Source organism: Physella acuta, unplaced genomic scaffold (assembly GCF_028476545.2).
Source record: "Physella acuta isolate Inbredline_101_S28 unplaced genomic scaffold, ASM2847654v3 ptg001347l, whole genome shotgun sequence".
NCBI lineage: Eukaryota > Metazoa > Mollusca > Gastropoda > Physidae > Physella > Physella acuta.
The window spans coordinates 93429-111207 of NW_026732862.1; the positions used below are offsets into that span (position 1 = coordinate 93429).

The following is a 17779-nucleotide window of genomic DNA, read 5'->3' on the forward strand; positions in this document are numbered from 1 at the left end:
ATAGATCAATGATAAAGTAGAGAGTAGATCAATGATAAAGTAGAGAGTAGATCAATGATAAAGTAGAAAGAGGTCAATGATAAAGTAGAAAGAGATCAATGATAAAGTAGAAAGAGATCAATGATAAAGTAGAAAGAGATCAATGATAAAGTAGAAAGAGATCAATGATAAAGTAGAAAGAGATCAATGATAAAGTAGAAATAGATCAATGATAAAGTAGAGAGTAGATCAATGATAAAGTAGGGAGTAGATCAATCTTCTTCTTCTTCTTCTTCGTTCTTAATTTTTGAATATGGTGGAGGATTCAGACAACAAGTCCAACTTCATGGACAAACCGGACTGTGGTTTCCAGTTTGTCAGGTGTCCCATATAATTTTTCCCTGAGTGGGGTGGGCTGGGGCCAGTGTCTGCCTCTTGCCTGGCTATACAGAGTACAATCCTGGAGTACGTGCTCCGTGTTTTCCGGGGCCTTGCCACAAGGGCACATTTCGCTACACCCAACCTTCAGTTTTTTGTGCATGTGTTGATTTAGTCTGTTGTGGCCTGTTCTAAGTCGAAAGATTATGTATTGTTGTTTTCGTGTTAAATTGTAATAGCCGTCGTCTTTAATGTAGTGAGGGTGTGTGACAGACCACATTTGCGTTTGTTTGTGTTTAATTATTCTTTTTATTTCTTTTGGGTGTAGCGAAATTTCCGGTTGTGGTTTCTTTCCCCCAATTTTTGCCAGCTGGTCTGCGATCTCGTTACCCTGGATCTGGCAGTGGCCCGGGATCCACTGCAGCACAATTCTGCTGCAGGTATTTTTTAGCCTCTCTAGTGCTGTCATGAGTGTTTGAATATAGGACTCCGGATTTTGTAGGGATTGCAGGACTGATTTGGCATCTGTAAGAAATACAATCTGACTATTCGGTGATTCAGGGTGATTCAGGGTGTAGATCAATGATAAAGTAGAAATAGATCAATGATAAAGTAGAAAGAGATCAATGATAAAGTAGAAAGAGATCAATGATAAAGTAGAGAGTAGATCAATGATAAAGTAGAGAGTAGATCAATGATAAAGTAGAAAGAGATCAATGATAAAGTAGAAAGAGATCAATGATAAAGTAGAAAGGAGATCTATGATAAAGTAGAAAGGAGTTCAATAATAAAGTAGAGAGTAGATCAATGATAAAGTAGAAAGAGATCAATGATAAAGTAGAAAGAGTTCAATGATAAAGTAGAAAGAGATCAATGATAAAGTAGAAAGAGATCAATGATAAAGTAGAAAGGAGATCTATGATAAAGTAGAAAGGAGTTCAATAATAAAGTAGAGAGTAGATCAATGATAAAGTAGAAATAGATCAATGATAAAGTAGAAAGGAGATCAATGATAAAGTAGAAAGAGATCAATGATAAAGTAGAAAGAGTTCAATGATAAAGTAGAAAGAGATCAATGATAAAGTAGAAAGAGATCAATGATAAAGTAGAAAGAGATCAATGATAAATTAGAAATAGATCAATGATAAAGTAGAGAGTAGATCAATGATAAAGTAGAAATAGATCAATGATAAAGTAGAAAGAGATCAATGATAAAGTAGAAAGAGATCAATGATAAAGTAGAAAGAGATCAATGATAAAGTAGAAAGAGATCAATGATAAAGTAGAAAGAGATCAATGATAAAGTAGAAAGAGATCAATGATAAATTAGAAATAGATCAATGATAAAGTAGAGAGTAGATCAATGATAAAGTAGAGAGTAGATCAATGATAAAGTAGAAAGAGGTCAATGATAAAGTAGAAAGAGATCAATGATAAAGTAGAAAGAGATCAATGATAAAGTAGAAAGAGATCAATGATAAAGTAGAAAGAGATCAATGATAAAGTAGAAAGAGATCAATGATAAATTAGAAATAGATCAATGATAAAGTAGAGAGTAGATCAATGATAAAGTAGAGAGTAGATCAATGATAAAGTAGAAAGAGGTCAATGATAAAGTAGAAAGAGATCAATGATAAAGTAGAAAGAGATCAATGATAAAGTAGAAAGAGATCAATGATAAAGTAGAAAGAGATCAATGATAAAGTAGAAAGAGATCAATGATAAAGTAGAAATAGATCAATGATAAAGTAGAGAGTAGATCAATGATAAAGTAGGGAGTAGATCAATCTTCTTCTTCTTCTTCTTCGTTCTTAATTTTTGAATATGGTGGAGGATTCAGACAACAAGTCCAACTTCATGGACAAACCGGACTGTGGTTTCCAGTTTGTCAGGTGTCCCATATAATTTTTCCCTGAGTGGGGTGGGCTGGGGCCAGTGTCTGCCTCTTGCCTGGCTATACAGAGTACAATCCTGGAGTACGTGCTCCGTGTTTTCCGGGGCCTTGCCACAAGGGCACATTTCGCTACACCCAACCTTCAGTTTTTTGTGCATGTGTTGATTTAGTCTGTTGTGGCCTGTTCTAAGTCGAAAGATTATGTATTGTTGTTTTCGTGTTAAATTGTAATAGCCGTCGTCTTTAATGTAGTGAGGGTGTGTGACAGACCACATTTGCGTTTGTTTGTGTTTAATTATTCTTTTTATTTCTTTTGGGTGTAGCGAAATTTCCGGTTGTGGTTTCTTTCCCCCAATTTTTGCCAGCTCGTCTGCGATCTCGTTACCCTGGATCTGGCAGTGGCCCGGGATCCACTGCAGCACAATTCTGCTGCAGGTATTTTTTAGCCTCTCTAGTGCTGTCATGAGTGTTTGAATATAGGACTCCGGATTTTGTAGGGATTGCAGGACTGATTTGGCATCTGTAAGAAATACAATCTGACTATTCGGTGATTCAGGGTGATTCAGGGTGTAGATCAATGATAAAGTAGAAATAGATCAATGATAAAGTAGAAAGAGATCAATGATAAAGTAGAAAGAGATCAATGATAAAGTAGAGAGTAGATCAATGATAAAGTAGAGAGTAGATCAATGATAAAGTAGAAAGAGATCAATGATAAAGTAGAAAGAGATCAATGATAAAGTAGAAATAGATCAATGATAAAGTAGAGAGTAGATCAATGATAAAGTAGAAAGAGATCAATGATAAAGTAGAAAGAGATCAATGATAAAGTAGAAAGAGATCAATGATAAAGTAGAAAGCGATCAATGATAAAGTAGAAAGGAGATCTATGATAAAGTAGAAAGGAGTTCAATGATAAAGTAAAGAGTAGATCAATGATAAAGTAGAAAGAGATCAATGATAAAGTAGAAAGAGATCAATGATAAAGTAGAAAGAGTTCAATGATAAAGTAGAAAGAGATCAATGATAAAGTAGAAAGAGATCAATGATAAAGTAGAGAGTAGATCAATGATAAAGTAGAAAGAGATCAATGATAAAGTAGAAATAGATCAATGATAAAGTAGAGAGTAGATCAATGATAAAGTAGAGAGTAGATCAATTATAAAGTAGAAAGAGATCAATGATAAAGTAGAAAGAGATCAATGATAAAGTAGAAAGGAGATCTATGATAAAGTAGAAAGGAGTTCAATAATAAAGTAGAGAGTAGATCAATGATAAAGTAGAAAGAGATCAATGATAAAGTAGAAAGAGTTCAATGATAAAGTAGAAATAGATCAATGATAAAGTAGAGAGTAGATCAATGATAAAGTAGAGAGTAGATCAATGATAAAGTAGAAAGAGATCAATGATAAAGTAGAAAGAGTTCAATGATAAAGTAGAAATAGATCAATGATAAAGTAGAAAGGAGATCAATGATAAAGTAGAAAGAGATCAATGATAAAGTAGAAATAGATCAATGATTAAGTAGAAAGATCAATGATAAAGTAGAAATAGATCAATGATAAAGTAGAAAGATCAATTATAAAGTAGAAATAGATCAATGATAAAGTAGAAAGGAGATCAATGATAAAGTAGAAATAGATCAATGATAAAGTAGAAAGAGATCAATGATAAAGAAGAAAGAGATCAATGATAAAGTAGAAAGGAGATCAATGATAAAGTAGAAAGAGATCAATGATAAAGTAGAGAGTAGATCAATGATCAAGTAGAAATAGATCAATGATAAAGTAGAAAGAGATCAATGATAAAGTAGAGAGTAGATCAATGATAAAGTAGAAAGAGATCAATGATAAAGTAGAAAGAGATCAATGATAAAGTAGAAAGAGATCAATGATAAAGTAGAAAGCGATCAATGATAAAGTAGAAAGGAGATCTATGATAAAGTAGAAAGGAGTTCAATGATAAAGTAGAGAGTAGATCAATGATAAAGTAGAAAGAGATCAATGATAAAGTAGAAAGAGATCAATGATAAAGTAGAAAGAGTTCAATGATAAAGTAGAAAGAGATCAATGATAAAGTAGAAAGAGATCAATGATAAAGTAGAGAGTAGATCAATGATAAAGTAGAAAGAGATCAATGATAAAGTAGAAATAGATCAATGATAAAGTAGAGAGTAGATCAATGATAAAGTAGAGAGTAGATCAATTATAAAGTAGAAAGAGATCAATGATAAAGTAGAAAGAGATCAATGATAAAGTAGAAAGGAGATCTATGATAAAGTAGAAAGGAGTTCAATAATAAAGTAGAGAGTAGATCAATGATAAAGTAGAAAGAGATCAATGATAAAGTAGAAAGAGTTCAATGATAAAGTAGAAATAGATCAATGATAAAGTAGAGAGTAGATCAATGATAAAGTAGAGAGTAGATCAATGATAAAGTAGAAAGAGATCAATGATAAAGTAGAAAGAGTTCAATGATAAAGTAGAAATAGATCAATGATAAAGTAGAAAGGAGATCAATGATAAAGTAGAAAGAGATCAATGATAAAGTAGAAATAGATCAATGATTAAGTAGAAAGATCAATGATAAAGTAGAAATAGATCAATGATAAAGTAGAAAGATCAATTATAAAGTAGAAATAGATCAATGATAAAGTAGAAAGGAGATCAATGATAAAGTAGAAATAGATCAATGATAAAGTAGAAAGAGATCAATGATAAAGAAGAAAGAGATCAATGATAAAGTAGAAAGGAGATCAATGATAAAGTAGAAAGAGATCAATGATAAAGTAGAGAGTAGATCAATGATCAAGTAGAAATAGATCAATGATAAAGTAGAAAGAGATCAATGATAAAGTAGAGAGTAGATCAATGATAAAGTAGAAATAGATCAATGATAAAGTAGAAAGAGTTCAATGATAAAGTAGAATGAGATCAATGATAAAGTAGAATGCGTAGGTAAAAATGTAAAAACTTAATGGAACAAAAAGGAACAAATTAAAAAAAAAAAAAATTTTCGATCCCCTTTTTGAAGACAGCAGCTGTACTGGCAACAGCACTAGCCAGTGGCTCGCGCCGTACAAGGTCAAGAGTCAAGGACGAACGTGTCCAGCTGCGGAGTTAACATTGTGTGAAAATTATGTTAGGGCTATTTGATCTCCCGCGTACCGTGACCACTGACGTCACGCCACGACCCGGCGGTCAAGGTCAGTGGAGGTGACGAACAAAGGTGGTTGATTTGCATGCTGCTTACGTCATGATGGCGACGGGCACGATCCGGGCTGCCCATCTGCTGACCCCGGGGTACTGGTGGGGTTAATGGGGGGGGGGGGGAGTGATTGAGGCAGTGATTTAATTCACGGGCGCCAGCGGGGCGTGGTCTAACGCCTCACGTGACATGTAAAGAATAGCGTGCGACGTGGTTATTTTAGTCGTGAATGGTATTAGTTGTTTAGCTAGTGCGATACTTTAACCATAAAACAAACCAATCAGGTAATCGGCGTGCTGGGTGGTTAAGCTCATGGTTGCTCAGCCGAAAGTCCCGAGTTAGAACCCCCGCGGGCAGATGATGCTGGATAACTGGGGAAGCGACATATGTAGGAGAGACAACTCCTTACTAAAAAAACTGCTGCCTTGTTTGTTCTTTGATAGGTAAAGGCTATAGAAGCAAATCCAAAACGACAAAGCAAGCTCAGGTCGGAGTCAACGGCAATTACGGCTTATGACAAGTTGGATCGTAATTGTTGATAGAAAAACTCATTACCAACATTACAATTATTAACACAGAAGAAGAAGAAAACCCCAACTTGAACCATAATTTGGTATTAAACAAGTGCGGTATTTTTCTATAAACTACAGCGCTGCCACGACACTAACTATATGCCTGTATCAACAAGTTTTTTTTTAACTAAGTTCAAACCGTTTAAAGACGTTCGCCAGTAATCTGTCATCAAACAAAGAGACTTGACTTTCTTCACACACACACTCACACACAAACATACACATACAACAACAACAGAAAGTACAATCTAAACCAAATACTCAACGTACGCTTAAGAACAATTTCCATTTTTAAAAAGACTCAATGCCAAACGTACATTTTTTTCTTTAATAGCACAAAAGCAAAGTAAAAATAAAATTTATTTTACGTCTCATGGAGATTTTATTAACAAACCTTTAAATAGCCAATTATTTTTTTAAAATATACCTTGGAAACAAATAATTTTAAAACTATTTTTAACTATTTTTAGCACAATTTTAATTAAATGTCTCTTCCTTTGAAATATATCTATTCGCGTCACCAATTATTTTTAAGAACATTTCAATTGAAAAATATCTTCATATACTATAATTTTTTTCTACAGGCAAGTACGCTAGATTGTAGGATAGTTCGCTATAAAGCTAAGAGTTTGGCTAAAATTGAATTACATTTACTGGACTAATACGATGACGTCGATTGATCGATTGCTTGAACTGTCGAGATTCTAAAACGTTGTTTATTGAGATCACGTGACAGCCTCATTTATCTTGTTTCAAGGTCAGGTCGGCGAGTACTTATGGCTACAGATCGTAGCTACACGCTTCACGTCGTATTAGCTTGTTGGATTATCTTGTTGGATTATCTTCACATCGAGAAGACGCGGGGGGGGGGGGGGGTGAGGCGTGACCACGCTGGTCTTTCAAGGGTCTGTTCTTAACCGAAAGCTAACCTTAAGCTCCAGACAAGCCGTCTACGTAACGCAAACCTTAAGCTCAATATATATAGGACGTCAACCTAACGTAAACTTTAAACTCCCAGCAAGCCGACTACTTAAAGCTTGCCTTAACCTCTAGATCAGTTGCCGTCGTAACTTTAAGCTCACAGAAAGCCAAGTACTTAAAGCTAAACTTAAGCTCTAGATCGGTGCTCAACCGAACACTGAGCACTAGTAGCTATCCTGATGGTTAGGATAAACGCTGAAATCACAACACCCAACTTCCGCCTTAACCGTTAGTTCAAAAAAAGCTAACCCAAATTCAATAGCCGATGCTATTCGTGTCTCCAAAGCTTGACGTAATCTGCTAATCCCTAGTTCACCCCCTCCCCTTCCAGCCCCAGTATAAAAACTAAACCATCACCAAACAAAACTCTCACTACAACTTGTCACCTCAAGATGTTTTTTCTAATTAATGTTTGAAAATTTTAATATAATCAATATTTAATTCACTTTCATTAAAACGCCACAGAAACGTCATAAAAAACGTCCTGAATACGTTTAGCAGACATTAGTGAAACGTCCGCGGAATACCAAATGTTCGTGAAACGTTTAGCAAACGTCACAGAAGTACCTTTTCTGCTCCTTTAATCATGCAGACATCATTAAAAGGGAAACCTCCCAGTGGACCGGTCAAGTCGTTGGTCAATGCCGTCCTGCCCCTCCCCCAAAACCTCCCAAACGTGCCACGCCCCCCTATGTCCAGCCTCGACTGAAAAGACGGCGTAACCTTACGCAAGGCCGACCGAAGGTCACTTTCCCCCTTTACGCTTCAAGCGCTGTGACGTCACTTCCGTGTCAGACCACGCTCGCCGGTCATTGTCCGTTCGTTCCGCTCCGTTAGTCACGCCGCAGACGGCTTGAACCCGTGACCTGGTCGTCTGCCTACCACCCCCCACCCCCTAACCTTCAATCCTCCACGTTTCTAGAAAGTCCTTTGTTCAGGATCAGCGCATGTAACAGAGAATGCGAATGTTGTTTTTCCTCCCGCAACCCTGCACTTTCCCCCACAACCCTGCACTTTCCCCCACAACCCTGCACTTTCCCCCACAACCCTGCACTTTCCCCCGTGGCTAAAAGTAAGAGGTAAACTAATGGGCCATAACCATGACGTCATGCAATGGACGCCCCAGGTTGCCTGCAATTGGTTGTTTTTTTAAAAAGATATATTTAGATTTGATTTAAAAACTCTAATGGAATAAAACGCCAACGCAAACCATCAACATGTTGTTGTTTGTTACTATGTAGTGTAGTTTATAGTGCAACAAGTTGTTACAGTTACGTCATGTGGGCTTTAATGAGGGACAAATTGTTTAGACCTATATGGGCTAAATTATGGGGAAAATTGTTTTGACCCATATCGGCAAAATTATGGGGAAAATTGTTTAGACCTATATGGGAATTATGATGGACAAATAGTTTAGATTTATATGGATATGATGATAGACATATAGTTCAGAGCTTTATGGATATTATGATAGACAAATAGTTTGCACCTATATGGCCATAGTGGTGGCAACATATTGTATAACTCTATGGACATATTGAAGGGAAAAAGTTTAGACCTGCGAAGACATAATCATTGACACACCGTCACTTGGACAAATTGTTAGTAGGGGTGGGGGCGGGAGGTTAATTACACTGGCACGTAGGTGAAGGTCATCGTGCCCGCCCACAGGGTCAATCTAAAGGTCAGTGTTATTGATCGCTGCTCAGAGATCGCTCGCGCCCCGCTGAGTGGGATAGACGTAACAAGCGAACGCCCCTTCTCCCCCTACATCCCCCACCCATGCCCTCGCATTCACACGCCAACCTAATCGTTTTCTCAGTTCTGTCAATTCACTACCGCGCCCCAAAACAGCGGGAACACATAGTCAGGTGAGCAGATTTGAGTAACCTTGACCTAGGGGGCCGAGTCTCTTTTTGACGTAAGGCCGTGGAGAATCACCTGTTACGTCATGAACCGTTGGTCAGATTTAGTTAACACTACGCTCAATAGAAACATCATTGGTGATTCTCCAATCAACCCTGCTGAGACTAGAGGATTGTATCAATTGAACATTACTCTTTTATATTGCAACAAGAAACGTAACATGCCTTTCTGGAGAAGTATAATTAAATTTGGGGGTTTTGGTTTTTTTATATTTTTTTAATTGGCTTATTTAGGAAATTTTAATCTTTCAAGTTTAAAGTGTTAGTTAAAGTATTTAGCTCTTAATTTTAATAATATTTTACAAAATGAGAAAATATGTATTTCCAATAAAAGATTGCAATTCTGGATTCTATAAAATAAAGTTTAAAGAATATTTGTCATATTAATCTACATAATTTAAACTATACATAACTTGATGAAACTTTACTAAATAACCGAATTACACGGTGATACAAATACTATTAAAATTCAGGGTAGTGGAGAATACAAAATTGTATATTTAAATAACTTTTTGACATACACAAACTATAATCAGCGAGTGGTGTCAATGTTTCGTTTGGTCTAAACCAACTTGGCACTTGGTCAAGACAACGTGCTACGCCTGGCCAAGGCCGAGTGTTAAGGTCAGCGAGCACGCGTGGTCTTACAACTGGCCAATCAAATCTGGTCAGGTGCTGCCTGGTAGCGTCACCTAGGTAAGTAGTTCAAGGTGTCAAGGTCGTGAAACCTGATCGTCTGCGTGTGATATTGGTTTCGTTAATGGCCAGAGTTATGTGGGAAAAGTATCGAACACGGTGAACAACATTAAGACGTAGGTGGAAAGAAAAACAAAAAAAGGACAAATTCACAACCAGACGCGAACTACTTGATTAGATTTTATACATGGTCATACACAGATGTTGTTGTAATGCAATCTTTAAAAACTAGGTAAATTACATATATTCGCGATCAGTGCTGTTAGCAAACAAATAATTTTTGCAAAATTAATTTTTTCAGCGCATTTAAAATATTAGTGTTTTAAAGCGCTTTTAAATATTTTTTTTCATTTTTAAGCTATTAGTTAGTTTAAAATATCCGTTTGTTTGTTGCTGTTTTTTTTTTGGTCAGTTAGTAGCGCAAATGTAAGAATATCTATCATAAATCTAATTAGACTATAGGATAGTCATTAAAATTAATTTAAAAATCACTCGTTCAATAATAAAACGGAGCATGACAATAGTAATTACAAACTTTCGCTCTGTCGACCTCAGGGGTAACAAGGAGTCCATAAATTTGTATTCAAGATTGCAAGCTACTGTTCGGGTTTCAGAATATTTTGATGGGATCCAATGTGATGTCAATATAATTCAGAACGTATTACAAAGAAGTGCAAAATAAAACCAAATACAACAAACGTTTTAATAATAGCTTTCAAATGCATCTAAAATAAGAAAATAAAAAAATGGTTTCCTTTAATACAAGCAAAGGTCACTTTAAAATTTGCTCAATGATTTGCAGACTGATGACTTAGTTAAACAAATCAAATTAGCTTTATGGTCTTATTATAGGTGCTTTTAAAATGTTGTTATTATTGTGCTTACATTTGTTCCTTTTCTAATTTACATACCTTAAACCGTATTTAGTTGTCTTTTTTAAATACATAAGACTTGTTGAAAATTCAATTTAAAATATGTAGATACATTAAATTACCTTAAAGTGTTCCAACTAATTTGCTATTGAATTGTTCTGAGTAACGTTGACGTCATTTAAAGAAGCTGTTTACATGTATGTATTTTAGGGATCAAAATTTCATATTTTCAAATTCAGAAATCGGCGGGGATAAACTTTCAGAAAGAAATATATTCAACTTTTAAGTAACGGTATTAGTAATGTCAAACAAAAAACAACTTTATACTTGAATGATGATTAAAAAATACGATAAATGGATAGAAATAACGGTTTTAATAACACTCAAACCTATTAAAAAAAAAAAAAAAAAAAAATTTGGCCGAAATACGCAAACGAATCAGGGGCCTTAAGACTAATGCTCAGATAACTAAGCAATTTCAGCACAAGTCATTCAAAAAACATATGTCAATTTGTCGTTTCAATTCATGTAAAAGTATAAACAACTCCAAAGATTTAAGCCCGCAACACAGGTGGAAAACTGAATATTGACACCAGTTGTCGATATTTTTTTCTTAAAGCAAGATGGTTAGTTTTAAAAAGAAACCTCATGTCTTTCTAGCAAAATACGATCTTGCCTGTAAGGCCCTCATGTCTCGTATCTGGGGTCGCATCAGTCGATTATGATAGAGCAGTTTTTAATTAGGCTAAATATCAGCAAAAGGAGTATCGGCCAAAACGAATAAATTTTTCGTTTTTACACCTTTCTACGTAACGGTAGCGTGGCCGAGCGGTCTAAAGCGCTGGTTTAAGGCACCAGTCTCCTCGGAGGTGTGGGTTCGAATCCCACCGCTGCCATTTTTTACACCTGTTTTTAAACTAGTTTTTTTTAAACATACGCATACATTTCACGACTTGTCATTTCAACTCATGTAAAAGTATACACAATTGTAAATTATCCATAAACTTTGTGAATAGTAGCAGTTAGTCGTGAGCGGGTTGCAGGTGTGGTTAGTAGATTATCGATGACTAAATTTTTTGCAATGGCATTTTATGTTTTGTGATCAAGGATTAAAAAGTCTTTTGTTTCAAAAACATACGAACCAAGTTGAAAAACAAAATGAAAAAGAAATAGAAAAACTAAAGTTTGCCGAAACCCGGGATCGAACCAGGGACCTTTAGATCTTCAGTCTAACGCTCTCCCAACTGAGCTATTTCGGCACATGTGTAAAGAGGTGGCGTGCATGTCGCAACTGAAAGGCCCGAAAGCAATACCTCAAATCTCTCGTCATTCAGAAAACAAAAGTCAGCAGTCTATAGCGTATTATGATAAAGATGGGTGTCTGTAAACATCGAATCGAAACTGCATTGTTACCCACTTTACGCGTCTTTTAAAACGGATTTTTTATCCTCTGATCCAGTAGCACAAGTGTTTCGACATATGGAACAAACACAATTAAGTGATGAGAAAGGGTCAAACTGCTGACTACTGATTGGAACGGGTTAGCGTGGCCGAGCGGTCTAAGGCGCTGGTTTTAGGCACCAGTCTCTTCGGAGGCGTGGGTTCGAATCCCACCGCTGCCATTTGTTTTAACTTCTAAGTGATTTACCTTGAAAGCAGCATTTCAATCTAGCTATTCTTTTAAATCTCTCGTCATTTCAATGTTTCGTTTGAAAGGATCAACACTCAGGCGAGATCTCAATCAGAATGTGCTGAAAATTAGAAATGATGAAAGTAAAAATCAAACTCATGTATAGCTTTTCAAATCCTACATTGCCACACAGATCTTGATTCCTTCACCATTGCTACACCAGTTGTCAATATTTTTTTCTTAAAGCAAGATGGTTAGTTTTAAAAAGCAACCTCATGTCTTTCTAGCAAAATACGATCTTGCCTGTATGGCCCTCATGTCTCGTATCTGGGGTCGCATCAGTCGATTATGATAGAGCAGTTTTTAAATGGGCTAAATATCAGCAAAAGGAGTATCGGCCAAAACGAATAAATTTTTCGTTTTTACACCTCTTCTTACGTAACGGTAGCGTGGCCGAGCGGTCTAAGGCGCTGGTTTAAGGCATCAGTCTCCTCGGAGGCGTGGGTTCGAAACCCACCGCTGCCATTTTTTACACCTGTTTTTAAACTAGTTTTTTTTTAAACATACGCATACATTTCACGACTTGTCATTTCAACTCATGTAAAAGTATACACAATTGTAAATTATCCATAAACTTTGTGAATAGTAGCAGTTAGTCGTGAGCGGGTTGCAGGTGTGGTTGGTAGATTATCGATGACTAAATTTTTTGCAATTGCATTTTATGTTTTGTGATCAAGGATAAAAAAGTCTTTTGTTTCAAAAACATACGAACCAAGTTGAAAAACAAAATGAAAAAGAAATAGAAAAACTAAAGTTTGCCGAAACCCGGGATCGAACCAGGGACCTTTAGATCTTCAGTCTAACGCTCTCCCAACTGAGCTATTTCGGAACATGTGTAAAGAGGAGGCGTGTATGTCGCAACTGTAGGTCCGAAAGCAATACCTCAAATCTCTCGTCATTCAGAAAACAAAAGTCAGCAGTCTATAGCGTATTATGATAAAGATGGGTGTCTGTAAACATCGAATCGAAACTGCATTGTTACCCACTTTACGCGTCTTTGAAAACGGATTTTTTTATCCTCTGATCCAGCAGCACAAGTGTTTCGACATATGAAACAAACACAATTAAGTGATGAGAAAGGGTCAAACTGCTGACTACTGCTTGGAACGGGGTAGCGTGGCCGAGCGGTCTAAGGCGCTGGTTTTAGGCACCAGTCTCTTCGGAGGCGTGGGTTCGAATCCCACCGCTGCCATTTGTTTTAACTTCTAAGTGATTTACCTTGAAAGCAGCATTTCAATCTAGCTATTCTTTTAAATCTCTCGTCATTTCAATGTTTCGTTTGAAAGGATCAACACTCAGGCGAGATCTCAATCAGAATGTGCTGAAAATTAGAAATGATGAAAATAAAAATCAAACTCATGTATAGCTTTTCAAATCCTACATTGCCACACAGATCTTGATTCCTTCACCATTGCTACACCAGTTGTCAATATTTTTTTCTTAAAGCAAGATGGTTAGTTTTAAAAAGCAACCTCATGTCTTTCTAGCAAATACGATCTTGCCTGTATGGCCCTCATGTCTCGTATCTGGGGTCGCATCAGTCGATTATGATAGAGCAGTTTTTAATTGGGCTAAATATCGGCAAAAGGAGTATCGGCCAAAACGAATAAATTTTTCGTTTTTACACCTCTTCTTACGTAACGGTAGCGTGGCCGAGCGGTCTAAGGCGCTGGTTTAATGTTTGCCATTTTTTACACCTGTTTTTAAACTAGTTTTTTATTAAACATACGCATACATTTCACGACTTGTCATTTCAACTCATGTAAAAGTATACACAATTGTAAATTATCCATAAACTTTGTGAATCGTAGCAGTTAGTCGTGAGCGGGTTGCAGGTGTGGTTGGTAGATTATCGATGACTAAATTTTTTGCAATTGCATTTTATGTTTTGTGATCAAGGATTAAAAAGTCTTTTGTTTCAAAAACATACGAACCAAGTTGAAAAACAAAATGAAAAAGAAATAGAAAAACTAAAGTTTGCCGAAACCCGGGATCGAACCAGGGACCTTTAGATCTTCAGTCTAACGCTCTCCCAACTGAGCTATTTCGGCCATGTGTAAAGAGGAGGCGTGTATGTCGCAACTGTAGGTCCGAAAGCAATACCTCAAATCTCTCGTCATTCAGAAAACAAAAGTCAGCAGTCTATAGCGTATTATGATAAAGATGGGTGTCTGTAAACATCGAATCGAAACTGCATTGTTACCCACTTTACGCGTCTTTGAAAACGGATTTTTTTATCCTCTGATCCAGCAGCACAAGTGTTTCGACATATGAAACAAACACAATTAAGTGATGAGAAAGGGTCAAACTGCTGACTACTGCTTGGAACGGGGTAGCGTGGCCGAGCGGTCTAAGGCGCTGGTTTTAGGCACCAGTCTCTTCGGAGGCGTGGGTTCGAATCCCACCGCTGCCATTTGTTTTAACTTCTAAGTGATTTACCTTGAAAGCAGCAGTTCAATCTAGCTATCCTTTTAAATCTCTCGTCATTTCAATGTTTCGTTTGAAAGGATCAACACTCAGGCGAGATCTCAATCAGAATGTGCTGAAAATTAGAAATGATGAAAATAAAAATCAAACTCATGTATAGCTTTTCAAATCCTACATTGCCACACAGATCTTGATTCCTTCACCATTGCTACACCAGTTGTCAATATTTTTTTCTTAAAGCAAGATGGTTAGTTTTAAAAAGCAACCTCATGTCTTTCTAGCAAATACGATCTTGCCTGTATGGCCCTCATGTCTCGTATCTGGGGTCGCATCAGTCGATTATGATAGAGCAGTTTTTAATTGGGCTAAATATCGGCAAAAGGAGTATCGGCCAAAACGAATAAATTTTTCGTTTTTACACCTCTTCTTACGTAACGGTAGCGTGGCCGAGCGGTCTAAGGCGCTGGTTTAATTTTTGCCATTTTTTACACCTGTTTTTAAACTAGTTTTTTATTAAACATACGCATACATTTCACGACTTGTCGTTTCAACTCATGTGAAAGTATACACAATTGTAAATTATCCATAAACTTTGTGAATCGTAGCAGTTAGTCGTGAGCGGGTTGCAGGTGTGGTTGGTAGATTATCGATGACTAAATTTTTTGCAATTGCATTTTATGTTTTGTGATCAAGGATAAAAAAGTCTTTTGTTTCAAAAACATACGAACCAAGTTGAAAAACAAAATGAAAAAGAAATAGAAAAACTAAAGTTTGCCGAAACCCGGGATCGAACCAGGGACCTTTAGATCTTCAGTCTAACGCTCTCCCAACTGAGCTATTTCGGCACATGTGTAAAGAGGAGGCGTCTATGTCGCAACTGTAGGTCCGAAAGCAATACCTCAAATCTCTCGTCATTCAGAAAACAAAAGTCAGCAGTCTATAGCGTATTATGATAAAGATGGGTGTCTGTAAACATCGAATCGAAACTGCATTGTTACCCACTTTACGCGTCTTTGAAAACGGATTTTTTTATCCTCTGATCCAGCAGCACAAGTGTTTCGACATATGAAACAAACACAATTAAGTGATGAGAAAGGGTCAAACTGCTGACTACTGCTTGGAACGGGGTAGCGTGGCCGAGCGGTCTAAGGCGCTGGTTTTAGGCACCAGTCTCTTCGGAGGCGTGGGTTCGAATCCCACCGCTGCCATTTGTTTTAACTTCTAAGTGATTTACCTTGAAAGCAGCATTTCAATCTAGCTATTCTTTTAAATCTCTCGTCATTTCAATGTTTCGTTTGAAAGGATCAACACTCAGGCGAGATCTCAATCAGAATGTGCTGAAAATTAGAAATGATGAAAATAAAAATCAAACTCATGTATAGCTTTTCAAATCCTACATTGCCACACAGATCTTGATTCCTTCACCATTGCTACACCAGTTGTCAATATTTTTTTCTTAAAGCAAGATGGTTAGTTTTAAAAAGCAACCTCATGTCTTTCTAGCAAATACGATCTTGCCTGTATGGCCCTCATGTCTCGTATCTGGGGTCGCATCAGTCGATTATGATAGAGCAGTTTTTAATTGGGCTAAATATCGGCAAAAGGAGTATCGGCCAAAACGAATAAATTTTTCGTTTTTACACCTCTTCTTACGTAACGGTAGCGTGGCCGAGCGGTCTAAGGCGCTGGTTTAATGTTTGCCATTTTTTACACCTGTTTTTAAACTAGTTTTTTATTAAACATACGCATACATTTCACGACTTGTCATTTCAACTCATGTGAAAGTATACACAATTGTAAATTATCCATAAACTTTGTGAATCGTAGCAGTTAGTCGTGAGCGGGTTGCAGGTGTGGTTGGTAGATTATCGATGACTAAATTTTTTGCAATTGCATTTTATGTTTTGTGATCAAGGATTAAAAAGTCTTTTGTTTCAAAAACATACGAACCAAGTTGAAAAACAAAATGAAAAAGAAATAGAAAAACTAAAGTTTGCCGAAACCCGGGATCGAACCAGGGACCTTTAGATCTTCAGTCTAACGCTCTCCCAACTGAGCTATTTCGGCCATGTGTAAAGAGGAGGCGTGTATGTCGCAACTGTAGGTCCGAAAGCAATACCTCAAATCTCTCGTCATTCAGAAAACAAAAGTCAGCAGTCTATAGCGTATTATGATAAAGATGGGTGTCTGTAAACATCGAATCGAAACTGCATTGTTACCCACTTTACGCGTCTTTGAAAACGGATTTTTTTATCCTCTGATCCAGCAGCACAAGTGTTTCGACATATGAAACAAACACAATTAAGTGATGAGAAAGGGTCAAACTGCTGACTACTGCTTGGAACGGGGTAGCGTGGCCGAGCGGTCTAAGGCGCTGGTTTTAGGCACCAGTCTCTTCGGAGGCGTGGGTTCGAATCCCACCGCTGCCATTTGTTTTAACTTCTAAGTGATTTACCTTGAAAGCAGCATTTCAATCTAGCTATTCTTTTAAATCTCTCGTCATTTCAATGTTTCGTTTGAAAGGATCAACACTCAGGCGAGATCTCAATCAGAATGTGCTGAAAATTAGAAATGATGAAAATAAAAATCAAACTCATGTATAGCTTTTCAAATCCTACATTGCCACACAGATCTTGATTCCTTCACCATTGCTACACCAGTTGTCAATATTTTTTTCTTAAAGCAAGATGGTTAGTTTTAAAAAGCAACCTCATGTCTTTCTAGCAAATACGATCTTGCCTGTATGGCCCTCATGTCTCGTATCTGGGGTCGCATCAGTCGATTATGATAGAGCAGTTTTTAATTGGGCTAAATATCGGCAAAAGGAGTATCGGCCAAAACGAATAAATTTTTCGTTTTTACACCTCTTCTTACGTAACGGTAGCGTGGCCGAGCGGTCTAAGGCGCTGGTTTAATTTTTGCCATTTTTTACACCTGTTTTTAAACTAGTTTTTTATTAAACATACGCATACATTTCACGACTTGTCATTTCAACTCATGTGAAAGTATACACAATTGTAAATTATCCATAAACTTTGTGAATCGTAGCAGTTAGTCGTGAGCGGGTTGCAGGTGTGGTTGGTAGATTATCGATGACTAAATTTTTTGCAATTGCATTTTATGTTTTGTGATCAAGGATAAAAAAGTCTTTTGTTTCA

The 17779-nt window shown here is 36.8% G+C and overlaps 11 non-coding genes across 11 annotated transcripts; 7 read left to right on the forward strand and 4 right to left on the reverse strand.

Annotated features, from left to right (window-relative positions):
* The first annotated feature begins 11318 nt into the window (after positions 1–11318).
* Trnal-aag (transfer RNA leucine (anticodon AAG)) lies at positions 11319–11400 on the forward strand. The gene has a single exon. It is a non-coding gene; the product is annotated as a tRNA-Leu (tRNA).
* A 290-nt stretch (positions 11401–11690) lies between these two features.
* Trnaf-gaa (transfer RNA phenylalanine (anticodon GAA)) lies at positions 11691–11763 on the reverse strand. The gene has a single exon. It is a non-coding gene; the product is annotated as a tRNA-Phe (tRNA).
* A 280-nt stretch (positions 11764–12043) lies between these two features.
* Positions 12044–12126, forward strand: Trnal-uag (transfer RNA leucine (anticodon UAG)). The gene has a single exon. It is a non-coding gene; the product is annotated as a tRNA-Leu (tRNA).
* Positions 12127–12577: 451 nt separating this feature from the next.
* On the forward strand, positions 12578–12659 carry Trnal-aag (transfer RNA leucine (anticodon AAG)). Its single transcript has one exon. It is a non-coding gene; the product is annotated as a tRNA-Leu (tRNA).
* Positions 12660–13304: 645 nt separating this feature from the next.
* Trnal-uag (transfer RNA leucine (anticodon UAG)) lies at positions 13305–13386 on the forward strand. Its single transcript has one exon. It is a non-coding gene; the product is annotated as a tRNA-Leu (tRNA).
* A 786-nt stretch (positions 13387–14172) lies between these two features.
* On the reverse strand, positions 14173–14245 carry Trnaf-gaa (transfer RNA phenylalanine (anticodon GAA)). The gene has a single exon. It is a non-coding gene; the product is annotated as a tRNA-Phe (tRNA).
* A 280-nt stretch (positions 14246–14525) lies between these two features.
* Trnal-uag (transfer RNA leucine (anticodon UAG)) lies at positions 14526–14607 on the forward strand. Its single transcript has one exon. It is a non-coding gene; the product is annotated as a tRNA-Leu (tRNA).
* Positions 14608–15393: 786 nt separating this feature from the next.
* Trnaf-gaa (transfer RNA phenylalanine (anticodon GAA)) lies at positions 15394–15466 on the reverse strand. Its single transcript has one exon. It is a non-coding gene; the product is annotated as a tRNA-Phe (tRNA).
* Positions 15467–15747: 281 nt separating this feature from the next.
* Trnal-uag (transfer RNA leucine (anticodon UAG)) lies at positions 15748–15829 on the forward strand. The gene has a single exon. It is a non-coding gene; the product is annotated as a tRNA-Leu (tRNA).
* A 786-nt stretch (positions 15830–16615) lies between these two features.
* On the reverse strand, positions 16616–16688 carry Trnaf-gaa (transfer RNA phenylalanine (anticodon GAA)). The gene has a single exon. It is a non-coding gene; the product is annotated as a tRNA-Phe (tRNA).
* A 280-nt stretch (positions 16689–16968) lies between these two features.
* Trnal-uag (transfer RNA leucine (anticodon UAG)) lies at positions 16969–17050 on the forward strand. The gene has a single exon. It is a non-coding gene; the product is annotated as a tRNA-Leu (tRNA).
* The last annotated feature ends 729 nt before the right edge of the window (positions 17051–17779 follow it).